The sequence below is a fragment of the Microtus pennsylvanicus genome, chromosome 15, assembly GCF_037038515.1.
Source record: "Microtus pennsylvanicus isolate mMicPen1 chromosome 15, mMicPen1.hap1, whole genome shotgun sequence".
Taxonomy (NCBI): Eukaryota; Metazoa; Chordata; class Mammalia; order Rodentia; family Cricetidae; genus Microtus; species Microtus pennsylvanicus.
In genome coordinates this window covers 8,026,790-8,051,424 of record NC_134593.1, presented here as the reverse complement: position 1 = coordinate 8,051,424, position 24,635 = coordinate 8,026,790, and the positions used below count along the sequence as shown (strand labels likewise).

General features: G+C 43.8%; 1 pseudogene; it reads left to right on the top strand.

Moving 5' to 3' along the window:
- Positions 1-15,854, top strand: part of LOC142836114 (elongation factor 1-gamma pseudogene) — a 32,997-nt pseudogene extending 17,143 nt beyond the window's left edge.
- The last annotated feature ends 8,781 nt before the right edge of the window (positions 15,855-24,635 follow it).

The following is a 24,635-nucleotide window of genomic DNA, read 5'->3' as shown; positions in this document are numbered from 1 at the left end:
TGCCTTCTTTCCCCTTTTGTATTAAGGTACAAAGCATATGGAAAATTAAACATGGGTAATTTCAGTATTCACTGAAACTCCCTCCCAATACTATCCTTTGATTTCTGTTTTATTATTTTATTTGTGACTTTGTTCTCTTCTCTATTTTCCTAATCCCCACGTCCCCTACCTGGTAAGTGGCATTTTTGTCAAAACTGGTCTCAGATACTAGATAAAACATCAAGTCACCTCAGGCAGAGGTTCAAGGGATTCTGCGGCACGATTGAATGTTGTGCTCCAATTCGCTGACACAGAGAATGATGCAAGGGCAGTTGACATCTGCAGCATGGCAGTGGTTTTATATGCAATGGTGACAGTCAGGTTCCCATTCAAAGCAAAGACCTATGCAGACATGAAGGAGGAAATGCTGGATATCAAGTACTACATTTCTTACACACTCTCTCAAAACATTTTGCTTGTGGATCTCATTGTGATTGTCTACGTGAGAAAAAAAATCAATAATATCATGGCCACATACCTAATTTTAAACCAGGAGTCACCCCAGGAACTCATGAAATCTGCCACTAAGTTCTTGCAGGCCTGTGTGGCTGTGTCATCAGCAGGTGCTCTCACGTTCCTCCTAAGAGGAGAGTGAGTGAGCCTGCCATTCCCACCTTTGTCCTGCTGGCTGAACATCAGAGGCGTAATGAGAAGTGTTCAAGCAAGCAGGGGAGCAGAAGCCTGAGCATGCCTACCACCTTGTGCCGCCTGCTGAAGGAGGAACCCCCCCCCCCAGTACCCACGTGTGCTTCTGAGGTTACTCGTCTCCTGAGCAGAAGTCTGGCAGTAGGTAGCGTGGTTTGCAATGAGTGTTCCTCAAGATGCCCAGTCTCTGAGTGCATTTCTTCTATAGAGTATTTGTCCTGTGAGGCACCTCAGGACATGAGCACCCCCAAGGTTAGCTCATACTCTGAGTACATCCATTGTAAAAAAAAAAAAAAAAAAATTTCAGTGAGGCATCTCAGGATGTGTGGCCACAACTGGCACCCATGGAACTCAGAGATCTTCCCTTCAAGCAATATACAAGAATAACATGAAAGTTGTCTCTCCTAAAGTTGTAAATTCAGTCTCTGCCAGAAATTTGTCCAAAGGCTGGAAGAGGGTTAAGAAAAGAATTGGGAATGTGTGAGAGTTCTATGCTGCTGCCTGCCACCCTCAGGAGAAAGCCATGTTTCTCAGAAGGAAGTGACAGCACTGGGAGGTAGAGAGCATTGCAGGTGCACACACACAGATAAATGGGGTGCCCAAGATACACTTCTGTGCTTATTAATCATATATTTTCTGATGCTTATTTGCAATGATGACATGATGGTTAGAGCTATGTAAATTAGCAAATCTAATTTCAAACAGTACACTCCACAGTACCACCACCACCACCACTAAAGTGCAACGCTTCAGCTGAAATTATACAAAAAAGGATAAGTGGCAGAGGCAGTAGAGGCAGACAGATGCAGTGTTGACTAAAGGGAAAAAATATTATAGAGGATCAAAGGTTTTGAGGGAAGAAAACTCCAAAGGCTAGGAATGAGTGTGAGAATAGATAAACAACCTGAAAATGGACGGTCCAAAAGGATATATGAGTCAAGACTTCGAACTAAATATTTCAAAATACTTAAGGTGGCAGTGTGTTTAAGAATGCAGTAGAAAAATCAAGACTAGGAGGTGGTAAGCCATCATGCATGACAGCCTTCTCCACATGAAACCATAGTTAATAGGAGATATTCCAATGGCTGGCCTTCCATAGCATTCTTCTCAGTGTTGAGTCTTGTGCCAAAATTCACCCCAAAGATGCCCATGGCTTAGAAGTCCTAAAGGAACAGTATTCATGAACATACCACATCAAAACTCATCCTTCTGTCTTTCCCTTCAAGGTCAGGTCCAAGTGAGATATTTTCTCACACTGGACAAAGGTGAGTCTCCTCCTCCCTCCCCATACATCCTTGCTGCTTTGTTTGCATGCTGCCTGTATCTATTTGTCTCTTTTCACAGGAGACAATCCCACCACATACTGACTCAGTCCCGCTGTTAATGAAGGGGTCCTTAATGTGGATTGCTTATAAGAATGTTATTTGTCTCCTAACAGGAAAGTCACCGCGAGCAGGACAAAAAAAGGGTACCACTGTGAATGGAATACTCACATGCTGTTCGAGATTGCATGGTGGATATTGTTTGATTATTCTGGTGCTTGATTGTCCAAGACACGTGACTTAGTCTGTAGTCTTGGAATTATGTTTTGTTTATCAGGGGTCAGACCTACATTGACCCATGGGCCTGTAGATTTGAAGCATCCAGCAAAGATCCTCCTGTGAAAGTTTCATTGATGTTGTCATTGACACCCTCCATGCAGATCACTGCTCTCTGTAATGAAGAGTGGCCACTCAGAAGGGACAGAATGCCAGGGCTCATCTGTGGGTCTCATGGCTGAAGTAGCACTGAGATTGCTAAGTTTTATCCCATTGTACAAGAGATGTTTCTGTGATCTGGTTTGTCCTTGATATTGGTCCACATACAAATAAGAATGAGTCTGCCAAAGCCACCCTTTTTTAATTCCAGGGAATGTGTTCAATGATTTCATGATGCAGAGGAGAAAAGGAAAAGTGAGAGACATCAGAGACATGGATTCAGAGTGGTCTTGAGACAACTTTGGGCAAGTGGCACATCTTTCCCCTCTTTCCCTCTGTCCGCTAGCTGTTATGGAGAAACTATTTTTGTAGAAGGGGTGATCATCTTCTTATACCTGTATGGAAGTCACTCTGCATCTTGCAAGATACTTCATCTGTTCTGGGTTGAAACATAAGAAGGATGTGGCACCCAGTCTTGAAAAGAAAAATAGCCAAGACCCACTGAACTTCTTGCTTACCAGTTCTCCATCAATGGGTGATTACTAAGGCAAGTATCATTTGTCATATACTTTCCTGAATCTAGTACCTGGGAAAAGGAGAAATTGTGTATTGTAGACAGGTAAGTGGACCTCAGCAGAGACAACCCATGAGAATCATTGACTCCAGACTGAGCTGATGGTCTCTACAAAGGCAAACCTCACTATGAACAGATGTGATGGTTACTTATGTTCATACTGATGTTTGCCTTTCGACTGATGGGGACTTTGGTTGCTTCTGTTACTAAACACATGTTGCTGTCTTTAGTCTTTTACCTGAAAGAACAGAAGCTAGCTGTCCCCACATCCGTCACCTCTCTCCTTCACTACCTGTCTGTTGGATGGAGCAGGAGCAAGGACAGTCAGTATCACCTACTTGTAGCATAATCTTCACAAGGATTATCCAAAAAAACTCCACAGATGCTGTCTTCACAGAGCACAAAGCTGAGTCCTTGATGTGCTCTTTTGTATATAACATGGCTGGTGCACTGCTTAAAGTACACCCACTGGCCTCTTTACACAGCCACAATGATCAGTTTACTAAAGGTGGGTCCCATGGAGTTCTACAAGTCAACTCTAGATCTCTTATTGGCCACCGTTTTTCTCCTATTATCTGCAGGTTTTTTGGGACACGATCTTTTGTGGAAGCTCATTTTCACCAAGTATGTATCCTGTCTAATGTAGACAAGAGGAAATGAGATGAGGTGCAGGAAGCAGAGTGCCTATGTTTAGACATGTTGGTGGGAAAATGCTTTTCCTCCTTTTTTTTTTTCCAGAGCCTGATTCTTGAAAAGTACCAGGGCTGGCATGAGAAATCATTCCCTGCCTTCAGATGTGCCTGAGAAGACCCTAATGATGTTGGTCTAGGGAAGGTCACATTGGAAGACAATCAGCATTATACCTGTCTCCTTACTCCCTGAATTTCAATAAAGTAACCCTGCCATTATCTGCCAAGATCACAGGTTCTCTGCTTGGAGAATGTGGAAGTCTCAGCCAGTTTCTTCATTGATCTACAATATTCCTTTGCTTGAAGGTGCCTGGCCATATCCTGAAAGATGTGCACAGGGGATTCCTGACCTGGGGACCTGCACACGCAGTCCTGGTGTCAGTGATGAAAAATGTCATTTCCTGAGATGAAGGAAGCTCAGAAGTTCTACACAGCTTCAGGAGGATATTTTGTGCAGGGCAGTGAGATAGATTCTGTTCCTCCATTCAGCTTCAGAACCTGTGTCAATTCTTGTCAAGATCTGAGAATAACAGGAGGACCCCTTTTGAAACTCTCCATGGGTATGTTTTAATTTTGTATCTCCACCACATTTAGATGTTGTGTATATTTTGACAGTTCAAAAATGTCAGTCATACCTCTCTTTCCTCAGAGATCACCCATGAAACCTACCCAACCAGATAAAGAGCATGCCTCGGCAGAGCATTGGTAAGCAATTGTGCGTCACTGTATGGCATCTGGATGGGATTTTCTGCAAAGGCAGTGTCCATGGTCCTTCTCTTCCTGGACTCCAGTAACATGACAATGGTGCACTTGGGGTCATCCACTTGTACTGTTTCTCACTGGTATCATATAGAAACAGTGTACACACAAACCAATTCTCAAATTCTGAAATAGAATTCCAGGTGAATTTACACTAACTAAAATTCAGAACACTTATGGTTTCTGAGAAGAATCCAAAGGAATACAAACTCTCAGAACCCTCTGCTGCCATCATTGTTGTTAAACTGACAGAAATTTTCTCAGATAGTCTCAGAAAAATGCCATTCTGCTACCTAAACAACAAATGTAGCATTCACCTGGGTCTAATCCTAAAAGTGATGACAGAGCAAAAGTGATTTCTCCAGACCCTGCACTTACGGATCCAGAACTTCCCACAAAGCCTCAAAGATCCAGAAAGTTGGACAGGGAAGGGATGGAGAGTGCACTCATAGAATAAAATAAAAATCACAGCAACAGATTCACCTACATTACATAAGTTGATTCTGATTTTGACAGATGCGTTGTGAAAATCAAGGCAGAGAATATGGTCTATCCATAAAGGTCTGCAGGACAAGTATGCAAAAGCAAACAAGAGGGGACCCATTAGAAAACTGAACACAATCTCAAATATACCCCAGTTGCAAACTCTGCAAAGTTCATATAAGAGATACAAAGGAGACCTACATAAGTTTCAGCCTCTTTAGTTGGAAGATAGAGACAACCTAGAGAAGATGAACTGTGGCCACATGAGCTCTAAAGCCATTAGCCAAGAAACACAGCTGTAGAATGTCTGGGGGAGATTATACCCTAGGATTTCTAGAGAAAGCCTAGTCTCTACTCCACCCCAACAGACAACAGATCTCTGTTCTAAGCCAAGATGGTGGTACAGCGCTGGGTGGTAACAATGGAATTTACAGACAGAAAAGCTAATGTGTTCTGCTCACCACTCTTGCACCCATGCGGTTCCCAAGGCTGCTGCATGAAGATATGGTATAGAAGCTGAATGAACACTATCCAAATTTGGGGGGGGCACTTCCAACACTGACTGGCAACTTTGTTCTGACTCTTAAAAACCTCAAATACCTCAGCCTACTAGAAGAGGGACACTGAGAATAGGCAAGGTATAGAATTTGCTTGAGCTAATGTGTCTTCATGCTGCTGGTGCTACAGGCCAGAGAAACTAGCTGCACACTCCCCAGCACTACTCCACTCTCAATGCTAGATCCCAACCCATACAGAGCACACCCTCCTTGCTTCCCCACAGTGAATATATGGAACCATGCTGTGCTGGACACCCCACATATATCCCCAAACAGCTAGGTGTCAGACCCTAATGGACATCCGCAGCCGCAAAACCACATATCCATTTAGATATCAGCCCTTACCTGACACTGTTTCTTACCCCCAAAAACTCATATATTGTCCTCCATATACATTACAAGTAACAGTTCACTTTCACCACCTACTCACCAGTAGGAGGCAAGATACTATAGATGCGTCGCCTCCCAGCTGCTGTGCTAAACAGCCTTGTTAGTAATTGACACTGCTTGTCACTGCCTCCCCTGACACCATCTCAAATGCATTTGGTGGTATTAGAAGAAGCTGGATAACAGCACCCAATGGAACTGATAAGAAATGGTGAATGTGGGTGGAATCAATGTTGTGTGTATCAGGGATTCATACCTGCAAGTTTAAAAGTGGAATAGAGAATTTTGTGAAGTATATCCTAAAGATTATTTTATATTTTGGAATAAATGGTAGTTGGACCATGTCTTGGAGATTGAGAGCTTACACAATATGTGGACTGAATTTGGCCAATCCAGACTGACATGTGTAGTGTCTTTAGGTGTATACCTTATAGGCTCAGGGATGTGGCCATGTATATACACAGTAGTGTTACAGGAAGAAATATTCAAGTAGGGCCTGATAGGTAGAATTTTGAGAGTGGAAGTGGTGTGGATTGGTATGGGATGTCCTTCTGTCTATATGTTGCTTTTATTGTTAATGAATAAAGAAACTGGTTTGGCCTGATAGGGTAAAAAATAGATAAGTGGGAAAAACTAAACTGAATGCTGGAAGAAAGGAGGCAGAGTAGTAAGAAGCCATGGAACCATTGACAGAGATAGACATGGCAAAACTTGCTGGCAAGCCACAGCCATGTGGTGATACAGAGATTAATAGAAATGGATTAAATTAATATGTAAGAGTTAGTCAGTAAGAAACCAGAACTAATGGGTCAAGCAGTAATTGAATTAATACAATTTCTCTTTGGTTAGTTTGGGGCTGTGCAGCTGAGAACAAACAAGTGGCCTTCTTACTACAAATTGGCACCAATGTGGCCAACTAAAATCCACTAATAACCTGAGAGAGTTTGGGAAGGAATTCTAGGCACACATGCACACACACACACACACACACACACACACACACACACACACACCAGAGTTATGCACAGCTTAACACCTTGGATCCTATAAGAAAGGTTTTCCTGATTCAGCAGTAGAACAAAAAACATGGTTTTGTAATGGCAGCTTCCTGGGCTGTGTCGCCAGTACAAACTCTGACAAGGTCTGGCAATGGAGCATTTAAATAAGGTTTATGAGCAGAATGCTACAACTTGCTTAATGGCAACATAGACACACTGTGTGCCCAAAAATGGGGATGTGAGCATGGCTCACAATAAACAGACCTCCACCCCACCATGTTAGACTGGGCAGAGCTACAAGACAAAGCAGCCTTAGTGGCTGCTTAGCATTTTAGGAAGTGCTTCTGGCTTAAATAAATAAATTACAGATATAAAATAAAGACATATTCAGATATAAAAGACCTGTAAATGGGTCGCCGTTTTTTGGATAAATGTGCATGGGCTTGGGATAGAGAAGTAAAGGAGTATAAGTAAATGGTTTTTAAAAAATAAAATAAAGTCTTTAAAGAGACAGAGTAGCTGGGCGATGGTGGCGCACGCCTTTAATCCCAGCACTCGGGAGGCAGAGGCAGGCGGATCTCTGTGAGTTCGAGACCAGCCTGGTCTACAGAGCTAGTTCCAGGACAGGCTCCAAAGCCACAGAGAAACCCTGTCTCTGAAAACCAAAAAAAAAGAAAAACCAAAAAAAAAAGAAAAAAGAGAGATAGAGTAAACTTGTAGAACAAGTAATAGGAATAAAGAAAAATAGGCCATGTAGAGATGGACTATATACAGAGAGTCTGGATTGTGAATATTATTGTGTTTTCTTTGAATTTTTTGACTGTGAAGAAGCTAAGCAACCAACATATATATCTTAAATATTTCTTGACTTCAAAATATGGGTCTAAGGATATATTACTTTGGAAAAGAGGCTCATCTTTTGTTTCCATAGAGGATAAGAACCTGTGGATTCCTTCTAGACTAATGTGGTTTGATAGACCCCCTGAAATGTCACCGTGAACACTCCCAAAAAAACTGTACCCAACAAAAAGCAGGAAGCGGTTTGGAGAGAACTATGCCCAAATTCCCAAATATTGTTTAAAATGTTTGTTTACATTTAAATGGAGATATGATATAGATATTTTCATAGGTAAGGATCTTGGTTTATTGATACAAATTTAAGGTCAATTTTGTTATACTGTGTATATGCATTTCTGATCTTGATTAAGGTATTGTGTTTGTCTAGCTCATTTAAAAATATAGTATATATTTAAGAAATATAAGTTAATAGATAGTCATCCATAATAGTCAAACTTGTAGTCATGTTAGTTAGGTTTTTTAGATATACAGAGATATATTTCAGTTAAATAGGCATTCTTCAAATCTTTCAAAGACCTACAGAATATGTCATTTAAAGTGTCTTTAGATCTTAGGACTTTTCATGACAATGAGACACAGCTGCTCCTGGCAGTACCAATCTACTTCACGAGGAAGATGGGCATTGAAGAGGCTCCTTATGGAGTTTGCTAGCCATTTACATACGAAACTGCTCTTGTCTGGACTTGTTGATGCTATGCTGTATGAACTGGACATGCAGGACCCACAGAGAAATGACTGTTGAACTTGTGTAAAGGTGAAATGACCCTTCAGGGTTCCTGCTTTATGACTCTGCCAGACATTCTGCAGGACACAAAAGAAAGAGACTGACAAACTGCCAATATAGGCAGAACTGTCTTTAAATTTTCCTGCTTTGTGGAAAAGTCTGCTGGATACTATAGGACTTTAGTCTGAAGATGTATGGTCCAATGATACATAAGAACATTGGCTGACTGTCCAGTTAGTGAAATGTCTCTGTCAATTCCAGAATTTTGGAAGTTGCTTATAATGCACTTTCTGATTACTTAGGTAATAATGTTTCCTTCTGGAGTCTTTGATGGAGTTGAAGAATGTGTAGTTATAGTTACAGTTTCCCTTAGTTATGATAAAAGATAAAGTAGATAGAAATATTGTAACTCTAATTTTTGCTTGATACCTATTTGTTATACGTAATTTTACTATGTTAAAGTTAAAACCATTCTTTTTATTTAAACAGAAAAGGAGAAGTGATGTGGAATTCCTCTCTGTATGCTGTGAATATCATCAGTTAATAAAGAAACTGCTTTGAGACTATGGCAGAGCAAGGCAGAACAGAGCTAGGCAGAGAAAACAAAGCTGAATGTTGGGAGAGAGAAGGTAGTCAGAAAGAAGCCATGTAGCCCTACCAGAGATAGATGCCAGAACTTTATGTTGTAAGCAACCCTCACACGTTCTTCACATGTGTTCTTAGGTCTGGATACTGAATGTCACCCACAGAGTCCCACATTAAGTGATGCTTATCAGGGCATATAGGACACTCTCTTGTCATTTACCAAAATACACTGGTAGTTCTAGGCTCTACTTGACAAACTCACAACCTTGAAGCACACATCACTTTGCAGCTGCCCCAAATGCACTTCTAGGTACCAGGCTCTGCTGTCATTCTAAATGGCTCACACACACTAACAAGGCAGGCACTCCTGGACATCACATCCCTCACTGCCAACCTATTGCCACATGCATTATCACACCTTGATTGACTGATACCAGTTCACCCAAAACCTAACATATACTTAGTATGTATTGTGCTCGGCTTGACATCCCATTCTTCCACTCTCTCTTCTGACAGTGTTATTCATCAAACTCTTTGAACACACCCTCAGTCTTCTGACCACCCATACACTTCTAGGTATTGGTTTCTCTTTGACCTCCTATCCCACATTAATAGACAGCTTTGAGACCATGCTGGGAACTTTTATGCCAGTTAAACCATGCACAGCTGCTAGGAATTATCATTGGCTGGACCTCCTTCTTCTGCAGAAGACACACCTACACTGCTTGGCTTAAGGTTATGCTGGACACCTTCCTATGCTACCTAGTGTTCTGGGTGTCAGGATCCACTGCTATAACTGGGCCCTGCTGGACATTAACCCCTTCCTAAAAGACAGCATATAAGATGTAGTACATCAGATTCACTTGAACACCAGCCTCCATCCTACACGACATGCCAGGGAAGAGGCCAAGTTTGACACACACCCTTAGCTCTAATACACACTACTGGGAAAACAAGCACTGCTATTGTTAAGGTTCCAGTAGACACAGCTGTCACAGACATCAGCAAGTTTCTTCCTATCAGACACATATTACTACCTTGTGCAGATTTCAGTCATATAAATTGTGTGTATAGAAATCCATAGGCATCAAGCCATACACAAAATAGCTGCATTCTGCTGAAACATGCACTACTAGACAGTGGCAGGGGTGTTAGCATGACTCAGAATTTGCACTGTTTTAGGACAGCAGTGTGGGTGTAGAAAGAGAAACTTATTAAACATGGCCTGATTTCAAGCCAAATATGCAGGTCAGGACTGGGGAATCCTAAGGATTTGATACACAATAATGCATTCAAGCTTCAGGTCAGTGTCCAGCAAGGTCTGAAACCAAGCAATGTGTTTCAGGCTACAGTGGCAGGGAAAGGAGTACATGAGTGCATGAGATTGTGGGTGGGGGATGGCATCTAGAAGGCCGGAAGTGGGGGCAGCCCTGTTACTAAGATTCTCTGTGGGAGCAGCAGGGACATGTTCTTCAGTGTCTCATGAACACAGCAGTTTATGCTGTTTATAGCAGCAGTTGTGAGCTGTCTAGTTCAAGTAGGACCTGCCTGCTAGCATCTATCTAGGGCACATGGGATTGCCCAGCAGGGCCTGATCAATAGTAGTATATGCGGAGCAGTGGTTGTGATGATGCTGTTAGAAGGAACAGTCTGTGTGTTCTTGTAGTGACTGGTCAGACAATTGACTGCACAGTTTTTAAGTAGTATGAATGTGATGACTTGCAATGCATTTTGGATTGCAGTATAGTTTAGTTTGCAGCAATAATGTGAGATTAATGGCTAGGTGTTCTTCCAGGACAGACATCAAAGAGTACATCTAAGACTCAAGACACAGTGAAAGGGAATATAGAAAGACTTGATATATAGGAGTGATTGTGAGATATGGACCAACAAGGCCTGATATTTAAAAGTTAATGTGTATTCCATTCTTTCTCTCAAAAACCCACATGCAATTCTCGATTTGTCTCAGCTGTATACATCTGCTAACTGTGATACCACATGAACTAAATTGTAAATCTCTGCTTCTCAACATACACTGCTCAATATGAGCCACAAAGAAAGCAGGCTGAGCTCTATCTCTCCTTTTTGGGGGACTCTTTTATTTCTACCTCCTATCTCTCCTCTCCTTTCTCCCCCCACCCTTTTTCTTCTGTGTGTGTTTGTCTGTAAATTTAACTCTTCAGTATTGGATACCCAGTAGACCCTTAGACCTTTACTTCTCTCTCTCTCTCTCTCTTTCTCTCTCTCTCTCTCTCTCTCTCTCTCTCTCTGTGTGTGTGTGTGTGTGTGTGTGTGTGTGTATGTGGATTTGACTCTAGAGAATGCTATAACTAGTTGAATCTGATATCTATCCATGTATGTGACCTATGAAGGGAAAAATATCATGAACTGACAGCATGTCCCTTCAACCTCACTATGGTTACATGTACAATTTAATATATTAAATGTCTCCTGTGCCAAACATTCCATGCCAGTCAAAAGAACATACCACACACATAAAGACACAGTCAAAACACACATACACATGACAATGTTATATGTCAGTTCCTAATGCTTTCCCTTCCATAGGTAAATCCTCACACACACATACACAATAGGTATCAGATTCAGCTAGTTATATCCTCCCCTACAGTCAAATCCATGCACACACAAATAGATGTCAGGACCTGATGTGTTCCCAATTCTGAATAGCCACGTCTATACACACAAACACCCAAAGGAGAGAGCTCCTGTGTGTCTGACTTGCATGTCCTCTCTAGTTACAGCATTGCCCAGCTTTCCAACTGAACAGTACCAAAGCCCCTGAAATTCCCAGCTCTGGTCCTGTGAGGCTCTGCTGCCATCAGCTCCTGCCATCCTCAAATCTCATTACAAGACTACAAGAGATCCCTCGAGCCAGGCGGTGGTGGTGCCCAATGGGAGACAGAGAAAGGCAGATCTCTGTGAGTTCAAGGCCAGCCTGGTCAGGAGCTAGTTCCAGGACAGCCAGGGCTGTTTCACAGAGAAACAAAACAAAACAAAATAAAACAAAACAAAAACAAAAGAAAAAAGAAAAAACAAACAAAAGCAAAGCAAACAAAAACAATAAAACCCAAATAAAAACAAAAAACAAAGAGGGATCCCTCATCTCACCTCTCATCTGATCCAAACACGAGGCAATAAGAACCACTCACTCCAGCCACCACTATGTCACCGGCCCTAGGCTCCTTCTCTTGCACGGGTGGTTGAATTGCATGTCTAGAGCCCTTTCTAAACAATGGGCTCCTGGGACCTAGAGTCTTGTCTCAGTGAAGCCTTATGGTTTAGTCTAAGGCTAGGTTCCTGGTGGCAAAATATTTCTGATGGACTAAAACTTAAACATGTGACCAGGGATAGCAGCCCCAAACAAAACCATAAGCTTATTTAAAATATTACGAAACCTGAGCATGGACATGTATGTGTGAGTGACTAATTTCATTGCACAGTTCTCAAGCATGAACTTAATAGATGGCATTGTCATAACCCAATGTCAAAAGGTTGGATATGGGACTGGAGAGATGGCTCATCGATAAGAGTGCTTACTGTATTCGGGGGTGGTGGCACACAGCTTTTAACCCCAGCACTGATCTCTGTGAGTTTGAGAGGGCCAGCCTGGTCTACAGAACGAGTTCCAGGACGGGTTCCAAAGCAACACAAGAAACGCTGTTTTGAAAAACAAAACACAAAACAGAAACAGAAAAAGAGAGAGCTTGAGTGCTTACTGCTCTTCCCGAGGACCTGAGTTCGATTCCTAGTACCTACATGGTGACTCACAACTTTCTGTAATTCCAGTTCCAGGATTCGACACCCTCTTCTGGCCTTTGTGGGTACCAGGCACACACATGGTACATACATACATGCCAGCAAAACACTCATACATGTAAAATTTAAAAAAAACAGCTAAACACACCTGGTAAAAGAGTAGGTGGGTGGAAGAAAGAGCTTGGGAACCGAGATGGGTGTCAGGGGGTAAGTAGGATCTGGACTAGCAGAGGGAAGACTTTCTGAACAGAATGTACTGAGTTCAGATGCTGAAAGCCCAGCCCTGGGGCCGAGGGTTCCTGGAGAGGTGGTGCTGAGCTGAGCTGCAAGTCTGGAACAAGCTCTGTTTGTATAAAGGCAAAGGACAGGAGGCTCCTCTGAAAGAATAGACTGCAGTCTGTAAGGAGCTCGGCTACAAGGCAGGCTGACCAGTGCAGAACAAGGGGCAGCTGGCAGTAGGGTGGCAGTAAGGGATCCAAGACCTCGCTGTGTGTGCAGTGGCACACAACCCCTCATCTGAATCCAGATCTAGCTTCTGTGTTGTAACTGTGGTGGGGACGTAGCTCAGGTGGTAGAATGCTTACCCAGCCCGGACAGAACTCTGGTTATTAATCCCAGCACCTAGTTAATGCAGGGTGGTGGAACAGTACCAAACTCTCATCACTTGGGATACAAACACACAAGAGGACCAGAAGTTCAAGGCCAGGCTTGACCCTAGCAGCTTTGAAACCAGTCTGTCTATTTGAGACTGGAGAAGGTGGGGGGAGAAAAAGAGGAGGGAGGGAGGAAGTGAAGGAGGTGGTAAGAGGGAAGGAGGGGAAGAAGAGGTAGAGAAAGAGGGGAGAGAAAGAAGAGGGAGGAAGGAGAGGGAGGGAAGGAGTGAAAGAGACATTTCTGCGCCTGACCAAAACTACAGGAAATCTTCAAATAAACACCACGTCTGGCTTTAAGATCTGACCCATGGCTAAAAGTGACCATATTGCTTCTGGTCTTCCCTTCCCCAGTAGACTTCCCTCTGCTACCTGAAGGGGTTACCAGCACTGGAGACAGAGGAGGTCACTTCTCTGAGTGTTTGTCAAAAGATACAAGCAGCAGAAAATGCTACGTCCCTCTTTCCTCCTCAGCATGGGGTTTGTACTAATTGTGCAAAAGCTACTGGGCGCACACCGGAGATGCTAACTGTCTATGGTTTCTGACCTGGACCGGAGCACAGAATGAATCAGAGATCAACCAATTAGGACACAGCCTAAAGAGAGTACAGAACGGCATAAAATAAAATAAATATGGGTTAGATGATCAGATAACTCAGATAATAGTTTAAAAACAAACAAACAAACAAAACCAAAATAATCAGGGAGTGGACACAGAGGCAGGTGAATCTCTGTGAATTCAAGGCCAGCCTGGTCTATAGAGCAAATTAATTTCAGCACAGCCAGGGCTAGGCAGAGAAACCCTGTCTAAAACAAACCAAGAAACAAACCAGGGGCTGGAGAGATGGCTCAGTGGTTAAGAGCATTGCCTGCTCTTCCAAAGGTCCTGAGTTCAATTCCCAGCAACCACATGGTGGCTCACAACCATCTGTAGGGAGGTCTGGTGCCCTCTTCTGGCCTTCAGGCACGCTCACAGACAAAATATTGTATACATAATAAATAAATATTTTTTTTAAAAAAAGACCCCCTTTCTCTGCAGGCGGCTGGGACCCTGTACACATATCCTGAAAACTGGAGACCCTTCAAGGCCCTCATTGCTGCTCAGCACAGTGGGGCTCAGGTCCATGTGCTCTTTGCACCACCCCACTTCCACTTTGGCCAAACCAACCGCACCCCCGAATTTCTCAGAAAATTTCCTGTTGGCAAGGTTCCAGCATTTGAGGGTGATGATGGATTCTGCGTGTTTGAGAGCAATGCCATCACCTTATGTAAGCAACGAGGACCTGCCGGGAAGTACTCCAGAGGCAGCAGCTCAGGTGGTGCAGTGGGTGAGCTTTGCTGACAGTGATATCGTCCCTCCAGCCAGCACCTGGGTGTTCCCCACCTTGGGCATCATGCACCATAACAAACAGGCCACCGAAAATGCAAAAGAAGAGGTGAGGCGAATCCTGGGGCTGCTGGACACTCATTTGAAGATAAGGACTTTCTTGGTGGGTGAGCGAGTGACTCTGGCTGATATCACAGTTGTCTGTACCCTTCTGTGGCTCTACAAGCAGGTCTTAGAGCCTTCTTTTCGCCAGGCCTTCCCCAATACCAACCGATGGTTCCTCACCTGCATTAACCAGCCCCAGTTCAGGGCAGTCTTGGGGGAGGTGAAGCTGTGTGAGAAGATGGCCCAGTTTGATGCCAAGAAGTTTGCAGAGAGCCAGCCTAAAAAAAAGATACTCCAAGGAAAGAAAAGGGATCACGAGAAGAGAAACAGAAGCCCCAGGCTGAACGGAAAGAGGAGAAAAAGGCAGCTGCCCCAGCTCCTGAGGAGGAGATGGATGAGTGTGAGCAGGCGCTGGCTGCTGAGGACCCCTTTGCTCACTTGCCCAAGAGTACCTTTGTGTTGGATGAGTTTAAGCGTAAGTACTCCAATGAAGACACCCTCTCCGTGGCGCTGCCATATTTTTGGGAGCACTTTGATAAGGACGGCTGGTCCCTGTGGTATGCTGAATATCGCTTCCCTGAGGAGCTCACCCAGACCTTTATGAGTTGCAACCTCATCACTGGCATGTTCCAGCGACTGGACAAACTGAGGAAGAATGCCTTTGCTAGTGTCATCCTGGTTGGAACCAACAACAGCAGCTCCATTTCTGGCGTTTGGGTCTTCCGAGGCCAAGAGCTTGCCTTGTCCAGATTGGCAGGTGGACTACGAGTCATATACATGGCGGAAACTGGATCCTGGTAGCGAGGAGACCCAGACCCTGGTTCGAGAGTACTTTTCCTGGGAGGGGGCCTTCCAGCATGTGGGCAAAGCCGCCAATCAAGGCAAGATCTTCAAGTGAACATGTCTTGCCGTCGCCTAGCTGCCTGCACCTACCCTTCAGGGGAGATGGGGGTCATTAAAGGAAACTGAACATTGAAAAAAAAAAAAAAAGAAACAAACCAAACCAAACAAACAAAAAAGAACAGACTACTATTTTGTACAATTGTTATGCATTAATAAAAAAATAGATGATAAAAATCTAAAGAAATTTCAAAGTTGCAAAATTCCTTCAACCTTGTATTATATATAAAAATCACTTTGCAGTTTAATGTTTTAAATTAATTACAGGCAACATACAACGGAACCTTCTTTATTCAGTGTTACTATAAATAGCTGTGCTATTGTCAAAGATGGAATTATTCGCCAGCAGTCGGAACAACCATTTCCACAGAGTGATTTTCCAAGATAGCGCATGCAATGTGAAAATCAAATCCCTAATAACGCACCACTTTTGAATTTGCTGTAAGCCCGAAAGGTACCACAACCTGCTTGCTCCCCACTAAACTATTAATTTCAGAAAGACTGAAATGAATATCCACCCAGGTTAGAGCTGCCTTGCAGGAATCCCTCTGCTATAATCTCATAGTTTCTTCACCTAATTAATTTCCCCTTTCCTTGCACCAGAGTTTCATGAGTGTATCTTGTTTGGAGGAGATTAAGAGTCACACGCTTCATTAGCAAGGTGTAAATTATCAGTGAGGTCCTCTCCATCCACCTGCTTAATCGGGTTAATGAAGCACTCTGCGGGGCCTTCCTCAGGCCTTCCTAAGGCCGCCCTCGCCAGCTCTCTGCGGGTTTCACCTCCCTCAGCTGCTTGAAAAACAGGAAGTGTTTAAAGGTGCCATTGTCCCCTTGGATTTCAGCAAGGAAACCCCTTCTCTCTGTGTAAACTTCATTCTGATTTTAGTCTCTTTTTTTTTTTTTTGGGTTTTCTTTTTTTGTCTATACATAGGCCTGAGCCTAGGGTCTTGTGCTTTAGATCTCGTTCATGGAGATACATCTCCAGCCCTTTCTGTATTTTTAATTTTGTGGCAGGCTCTCACTAAATTGCCCATGTTGGCCTTGAGCTCAACTCTGTAGCACAGGCTGGACTTGAACCTGTGATCTTCCTGCCTCGTAGCTAAAATTATAGGTGTGTACTGCCAGGTCCAGTCGGCTTTGGTCTCTTGAAGTACAAAACAATGGCCCAGAGAGAACTCAGCAGGCATTTTTGCTTTCCTCTCTCTGTCTGCTGATCTTTTACCATGAGCAGGGCTAGAATCAATTCTGGGGAAAAAGGCTGTGACAATCTAGTTTAGAGTTCTAACTTCCTAACTTAAAAGGCTTCTTGCACTTTAAACAAATACATGGAAACCTTCATTTTTTTTCTTCTATTCCCCTCTCTCTCTTTGGAGGGAGGGATCACTACTGGTCCTGGTTGGAGCTCACACAGCCCCACCCTCCTCTGCCTCCCAAGTGCTGGGAAGAAAGGTGTGTGTCATCAGGCCTGGCTCTCAGCCCCATTCTTTCAACTGAGTTACCTTTTCTTTAACTTTACTTCTCAGTTCTTGAGTGTTGACATAAAATCTGTCAAGCTTTTGGAAGTGGAGAGTGTTATGATTTCAGCTACAATACAGCTGACAGTTCCGAGTTCCAGGGCCACGCATAGGTGAGCAAGCCCTCAGGCGTGACATGCGGCATGTTTGCATCATCTACGTATGATGCAGCTGCATGAGCCCCTGCATGCATGCATGAGCTCCATCATCTGCGTATGACACAGCCAGGTCATCTCCCTGTTCGCATGCACTAGGTGACCTTTAAAAGCTGGACACGCCATCTTCAGTGCTCCCTCCCTCCTTCCCTCCCTCCCTCCCTCCTTCCCTCCCTCTCTCCCTCTCTCTCTCTCCCTTTCCCCACACCAACCTTCACCAGGCCTCTACACCCCTCCCCCCATAAACTCCTAAGCGGGTTTGTTGTGTGTTCCGTGTTTCCTTCTCACTCGCACCAGGTAATTTCAGAGATACTTCCTGGTTAGCTATGGGGACTCTGATCATTTCTGCACTATCCTTACTTACAAAGGAAGTGGCTTAGTTTCATCTTCTGCTGATGGAACAGAAAATCCGAGCCTGAGTAATTTATAATCCACAGAAGCTGGAAGCTGGAAAGGCAGAGAGCATGGCATTTGGCAAGGATCCTCCTGCCTTGCCTCCTGCTGAAAAGAAGGTACTGAGCACTTGGGCTCAGACCCAAGCCCGCTCACTGATCAATTTGTTGTTTCATTTTTTTCCTGAGACAGAGTTGCTGTGTAGACTAGTCTAGGCCTGAACTCTTCATCCTCACATCCCAGCTTCCTGAGCACTGGGCTCACTGGTCTGGGTCATCTAGCCCAGCATTTTTATGACCAGTGTTCACTGCCGTCTTCAAGGCCTCAGCACTCTCTACTAAGCCCCGCCTCCCACCAGTGTTGCTTTGAGGATGGTTCCCAGTCCATGTTGGGGTGGGGTCATATTGCAACTCCAGCAGGTTTACAATCACCTGTTGTTTTCCCAGGATTTCTTCAGACTTACTTGGGATGTGATTGTCTCAGACCTTTAAAGAATAAATGATAAAACTGCAGACGTCTACCCTAAGCATTTGCTTCAAGAGATGATGATGATGTGTGTGCGTGTGTGTTGCCACAGACTGTATTTCCTGACACGTACGACACACAACTTTTTGGGCTGGAGTTGCTGAGAGCAGCCGCTGTTCTTCCAGAGGAGACTGGTTCAGTTCCCAGCTTTCACTCCAGTCAATTCACAACCGCCTATAACTCCAGCTCCAGGAACTCTGGTACCATCTTTGGCCTCCATGGAAACCCAAACTCAGGTGGAAGACACATAAATATAGGCACAGACACAAAAAATAAATTCAAGAACAGCAGCTTCAGTTTGTCTGCCCCAGCCACAAGCTGAGTGGGAAACCATGGCAGGACCACATCTGCCCTAGTTCCCTTTCTGTTGCTGGAAACAACTGGGGGAGGAAGGGTTAATTTTAGGTCACAGTTCAGGTGTCCATCATCATAGCGACGTCAAGGCAGGAATCTGGATCAGCTCCTCATATCTACAGTAAAGAGCACAGCTTTAGTACCCACCTCTCTCCGCTCTGATGCTGTCCAGAGACCGAACCTGGAAAATGGTACCAACCGTTTTCAGGCTGGGTCTTCCCATACCAGTTAAGGTATTCAAGACAATCCCACACAAATATGCCATGGGCAAACCCGATCTAGACAGTTCCTCCATGAGACTGTCTTTCCATGGGATTCTAGGTTGTGTGGTGTTGACAAAGAAAACTGACCTCCCAACACCCTTAGAGTTATTCTTTTTATCCCATACACTCGCAGTTTCAATGAACTTAATTAGACCTTAGATTTGTATATTAGTAACTATCTTGGGAATTTTATTAGAAAAAGAATTCCATTGTGTTTGGTCCTTAGTTTTCAGAATTAAATATCTTCACCAACTTAACTATTAACTGCTTCATTGAGTTGACTGATGACCAATAAGAAATATTGCTAAACAGGCCTGGGGAGATGGCTCAGCAGTTATAAGTGAGTACATACTGTTCTCGCAGAGGACCTGAGTTCAGTTTCCAACACCAAAATAGGTGGCTAACGACTTCCTGTAACTCCAGATTCAGGGAAGCTGATGCTTCTGCCTCCACAGCCATCTATACTCTCTGTCTGTCTGTCTGTCTGTCTGTCTGTCTGTCTGTCTCTCTCTCTGTCTCTCTTTCTCTCTCTCTCTCTCTCTCTCTCTCTCTCTCTCTCTCTCTCTGTCTTTCTCTGTCTTTCTCTCTCTCTGTCTGTCTCTCTCTCTCTGTCTGTCTCTCTCTCTCTCTGTCTGTCTCTCTCTCTCTGTCTCTCTCTCTCTGTCTCTGTCTCTCTTTCTCTCTCCCTCTCTCTCTCTGTCTTTCTCTGTCTCTGTCTCTGTCTCTCTCTCTCTCTCTCGGGGGAGAGTGTTCTTGTTTACTGGACAAGGTGGTTTATACCTTTGATCAGCACTTGGTAGGCAGAAGATGAAGAAGTATTGGGAGTTCAAAGCCAGCCAAAACTACATGAGCCTTTTCTTTTTTTAAGACAGGATCTCTGTAGCCCTGGAACTCACTATGTAGCCCAGACTGGGTCTTGAAATCAGAGATCCACCTGTGCCTGGCTCAGACTCTATTTTGGAAAAACAAAGATACAAAACAAACAGACTAAAAGTTCTAGGGATTTAGCATAGTTAGTGTAGGTACAAGGCCCTTGGTTGGCCTGCCAGTACAAGGACAGGAGGAAGGAAGGAAAGAGGAAAGAGAGGAAGGGAGGGAGGGGGAGAGGAAAGCTGGAAGGAAGGAAGGAAGGTGAGGAAACAAGCTCCCCTGCTTTCTGAGGAAACAAGCTCCCCTGCTTTCTGAAACTCCTTAATGTACAAGAAGACATTCACGGAGGAAAAACCCCTGAGCGAATTAAGTTTATCCTCTGTCTGCAGAGCTTGGGGGAGGAGCAGGAGAAGGGAAACTCCACTCAAGCGGGTGTTGTTTTGGCTTCACTGGTGAAAACCACTAAGCACAAGCGTGGCAAATGCTTTAGCTGCTATTGCAGTGTTTATGTTCTTCCGTTTATGTAACCCTCGGTACACTGAAATTGGAGCTTTTCACACCATGTCTCACACAGTTAACAGCATCCCTCAAACATAAACACGCATGCACACGCTGTATGGGCTGCATAGCCTACAGACACACATATGCATACACTTCCACAGACCACACACACACAGCCTTGTGCTCTTATTATAGGGCAAGTTGCAGTGAATTTTTTTAGAGAAGACGGGTCCCGCTGTAGTGTCAACAAGGGTGATGTATTCACAGTCCAGGACTCTAGACACAGAGATATTAATTGTTAATGGAAAATTAACCAAGTGACCACTGACTCAACCTCCGTTCAGTCTGTGAATATAGCATTATTAATGCGAGGATGTGTTTATCTTCATGCTCAGTCATAGATTCAATTATTAAGTTGTTAAGATGAGAAATCGTTACATTTGCAGTAACTGCCTCCTTCTTCCTTCATGATCGCTCCCATCAATCACCAGGGGTCACCTTTGATGTCATAATTCTCTCCGTAGCTGTGTTATCTCTAGGTCAACACTGATCAACATCCATCACACTGACTTGAGTGTACCTTCTCTTTCCTCCACGCTGGTGGTTCTCAGTGCTCTGCCATTTCATATAGTTCTTCGTGTTGTGGTAACGAACCCCCCCCCCCGGCCATAAATCCAGTAAATTTACTACTGTTACAAATTGGGATGTAAATATCTGATTTGCAGGATATCTGATATGTGGCTTCTATGGGGGCTCTCAGCTCTAAGTCAGTGTCCTTTCCCTACTGACTCCAGCATAAAGCTAAAGTTAAAACACAGCCTTTAGACATGGGGCCACACAGAAGGAACGGGCTGATTAGAAGTTTTTTCATGGATTTTTGAAGGTGAACCAACATCTTCCAAATTAATTTTCTTGACCCCATTAGCTTTAGCCATTTTTGGACCATGCCCCGCCTGGGGCCGTGTTAGCTCCATGCAACTTCAGCGGGTCTGTCTTAATGCAGACTGACAACAGATGTTTTAATCAGTGCACAAATAATATCAAAGCATAGGTGAGAAACTGGATCTTTTGGGAGAACCACCTGCGGATGTCAGATGATTCCTAGGAATGCGTGATCACGTGATGCCCACCAACTCACAAGCTATGTAAATTGACTCCATGCTGTTCTTTCCCATAGGTAGGTTGCTAGATGGTAGCTCTGGAGCAGTTCATAGCCACTGGTGTTTTGTCTGTTTGTGTTTTTATTAATGAAATAAAAGGCAAATGAAACTTTGAAGTCTCTTGATTTTTCTGCTGCCCTAAAAGCATGTTCTGACTTTACAGATAAGATGACTTCAATTATGATTGAATTAATTCCCTTATATTTCTGATAAGTGAGGCTGAACAGAGAAAGAGCAAGAAAGCGCATTTTTTCTTATTCCGATTTTCCCACTAAAGGCAACTTTACAAAATGATGTTCCCAGTGTTAGCTCTCTGGACCAAAGTTTTGTAGTAGTTGAACCTGGAGTACATCCATTCCTTCATTTATTCAATTTTCAACGATCATTTACTGGATGCTAATGTTCTGTGCCAGACACCAACCCTGTAGAGATATACCAGAATCCTTAGAGAGAGAGCAGTCCAGTCCGTTACCTTCTGAGACACTGGTACAGCAAGGGGCTCCAGGGGCTTCCTTAGCACAGAGACATCTGTAAAAAGGGCATCATTGGAGGACAGAAACTGATGATTTTCAAGAAGGAAGGTATCATCAATACCGTGTAGTCCAGCCTCTCTCTATAGACTGTGAACACCCCTTCTGCCTAACGCATAGTCTGCAGGGAATGACGGCTCCCACCCAGTAGCCCAGCGCTGGGAAGGCTGAGGTAGGAGGGTTATGTGAGTTCAACGTCAGCTTCCCCTCTTCTCCTGTTTTATGTGCTTTCATTCTGTGCCACGCCTGGTGCTGGCTTCGTTCATTTCTGTCACATGAAGCACACCTGACTGACTTCTACCCACCAGCAATGTCTCCATAAAAGCCAGACAAGCTCACTTTAAAGAGCATAGGATTGCAGCCCAGTGCTCAGCTACAGTCTATAACCCCCACACACATCCAGGCTCTCCACACAGAATTCTGGGGTCTGTGAATTTGGATAAAAAATTAAAAACATTAGTAACTCATTTACCTGTTAGAGAAATTTAGCATTTTCTTCCATGGTAAACACTTTAGTATCTTCTTTACTTTCTTGCTTTTAGTTTTATTTTTGCAGTTTTGGGGACTGAACCTATAGCCTCGTATATCTTGCCAAGTAATTTACCACTGAGCTAATCCCAAAATCTGAGTGCTAATAACTTTTCTAGAAGATCTGAGTTCAATTGCCAGCACCCATATGCAAGCAAAATAGTCATATAAAAATTAAAAATGTATTTTCTTAATTATTGTATTATTTATTTACTTTGTATGCACAGACGTGTGTGGGAGACTTATTAAAATTCATTTACAAAGGTTAGAGGAGAGGCCGGGCGGTGGTGGTGCACCCACCCAGCAGAGGCAGACGGATCTCTGTGAGTTCGAGGCCAGCCTGGTCTACAAGAGCTAGTTCCAGGACAGGCACCAAAAAAACTACAGAGAACCCTGTCTCGAAAATCAAAAAAAAAAAAAGGTTAGAGGAAGACGGTGGTGGCACAGGCCTTTAATCCCAGCACTCAGGAGGCAGAGGCAGGTGGATCTCTGTGAGTTCAAGGCCAGCCTGGTTTCCAAAGTGAGTTCCAGGACAGGCTCCAGAAACCCTGTCTCAAAAAAAAAAAAAAAAAAAAAAAAAAAAAGATCAGAGGACAGCTTAAAGGAACCAGCTTTCTTCCTGGTTCTAGGGTATAGAATTTAAGTCATGAGACTTGGCAGCAAGAACTTTATCCATGGAACCATCTTGCTAGCCCTCTTGGTTTGTGTTTTGAGTCTTACTTACCATATTGTCCATACTGGCCTCCAACTCCCAATCTTCCCACCTTGGTTTCCCAAGCAACTGGACTGCAAAGGCGTATCCCTGTACCCAACAAACAACAAAGTTTTCACTAAAGTATGTGGGTTTTGTCTTGAATAGAGATATTAAAGACACTTTTGTCATATTTCAGTTGCTCCTTATACCTTAAAATACTGTGTAGACTCGGTGTTGGGGATGAGACTATTGGTAGAATGCTTGCCTACAGTGCAGAGAGCCCTGAATTCAGTCCCTATCAGTATCTAAACTGTGTGTGGTGACACGGGCTTTAAATAGGAGGCTTTGAGAAGTGGGGGCAAGAAGGACAGAAGTCCAAGGTTACATAGGGCGTGGGAGGTTAGAGAGTTAGAGACTTTGGTCTCAAAAAAAAAATACAAGCTGTTTACATTTCTCAGATTGAAACTGCTGGTTTAAAGGTGCACATTGGGATTAACCCTTCAGATTGACGCCTACTCTTGCACAGCAGCGGTGGCGCAAACCACTAATCCCGGCACTTGGGAGGCAGAGGCAGGCGGGGCTCTGAGTTTGAGGCCAGCCTGATGTACAGAATGATTTCCAGGACAGCCAGGGCTACGTACTAAGACCCTGTCTCAAAAAGAAAAAGGAGGAGGAAGAGGAAAAAGAAGTAGTAATAGTAGTAGTAGTACTTTCGGGAGACTCGGTGTCTTCTTTTGATTCCCAAGATCACCTGCCTGAATGCAGTATACATAAGCTCATGCAGGCATACACTCATACACAAAAATAAACAATAAGTGAACATCTTCAAGGCACTTATTACTATATGACAACTTTTTTGGTTTTTTGTTTGTTTGTTTTTTTGAGACAAATTTTCTCTGTAGCTTTGAAGCCTATTCTGGAACTAGCTCTTGTAGACCAGACTGGCCTTGAACTCACAGAGATCCACCTGCCTCTGCCTCCCAAGTGCTGGGTGTGCACCACCACCGCCTGGCAATATATAGCAACTTTTATCATTCCTATATTCCAGTACAGTTGGCTTAAGAACATAACTCTGAAGAGTCTGGAGAGCACACCAGACTGTCATGGACAGTATGCTATAGTGCTGAAGGAGCTAGGGAGCTCGTGACTCGCTGGTGAATTCCACTGGTAAGAAGGTGCCTCTAACAGCGCTACGGAGTAGGGCCTGTTCCAGCATCCAACGAGGGCTAAGATCCTGGCTGGACCTGAGGGTCAGCTTCCAGATCCCCAACTCTTTCATTTCCAAGGGATTAATACTAGATCTAACTCTAAGGTCTGAGTCTTCCACTCTCTGAAAAAGGAAGTGGCTATGAAGTTTTGCGGGATTTTGAGACAGAATCTAACTGTGTAGT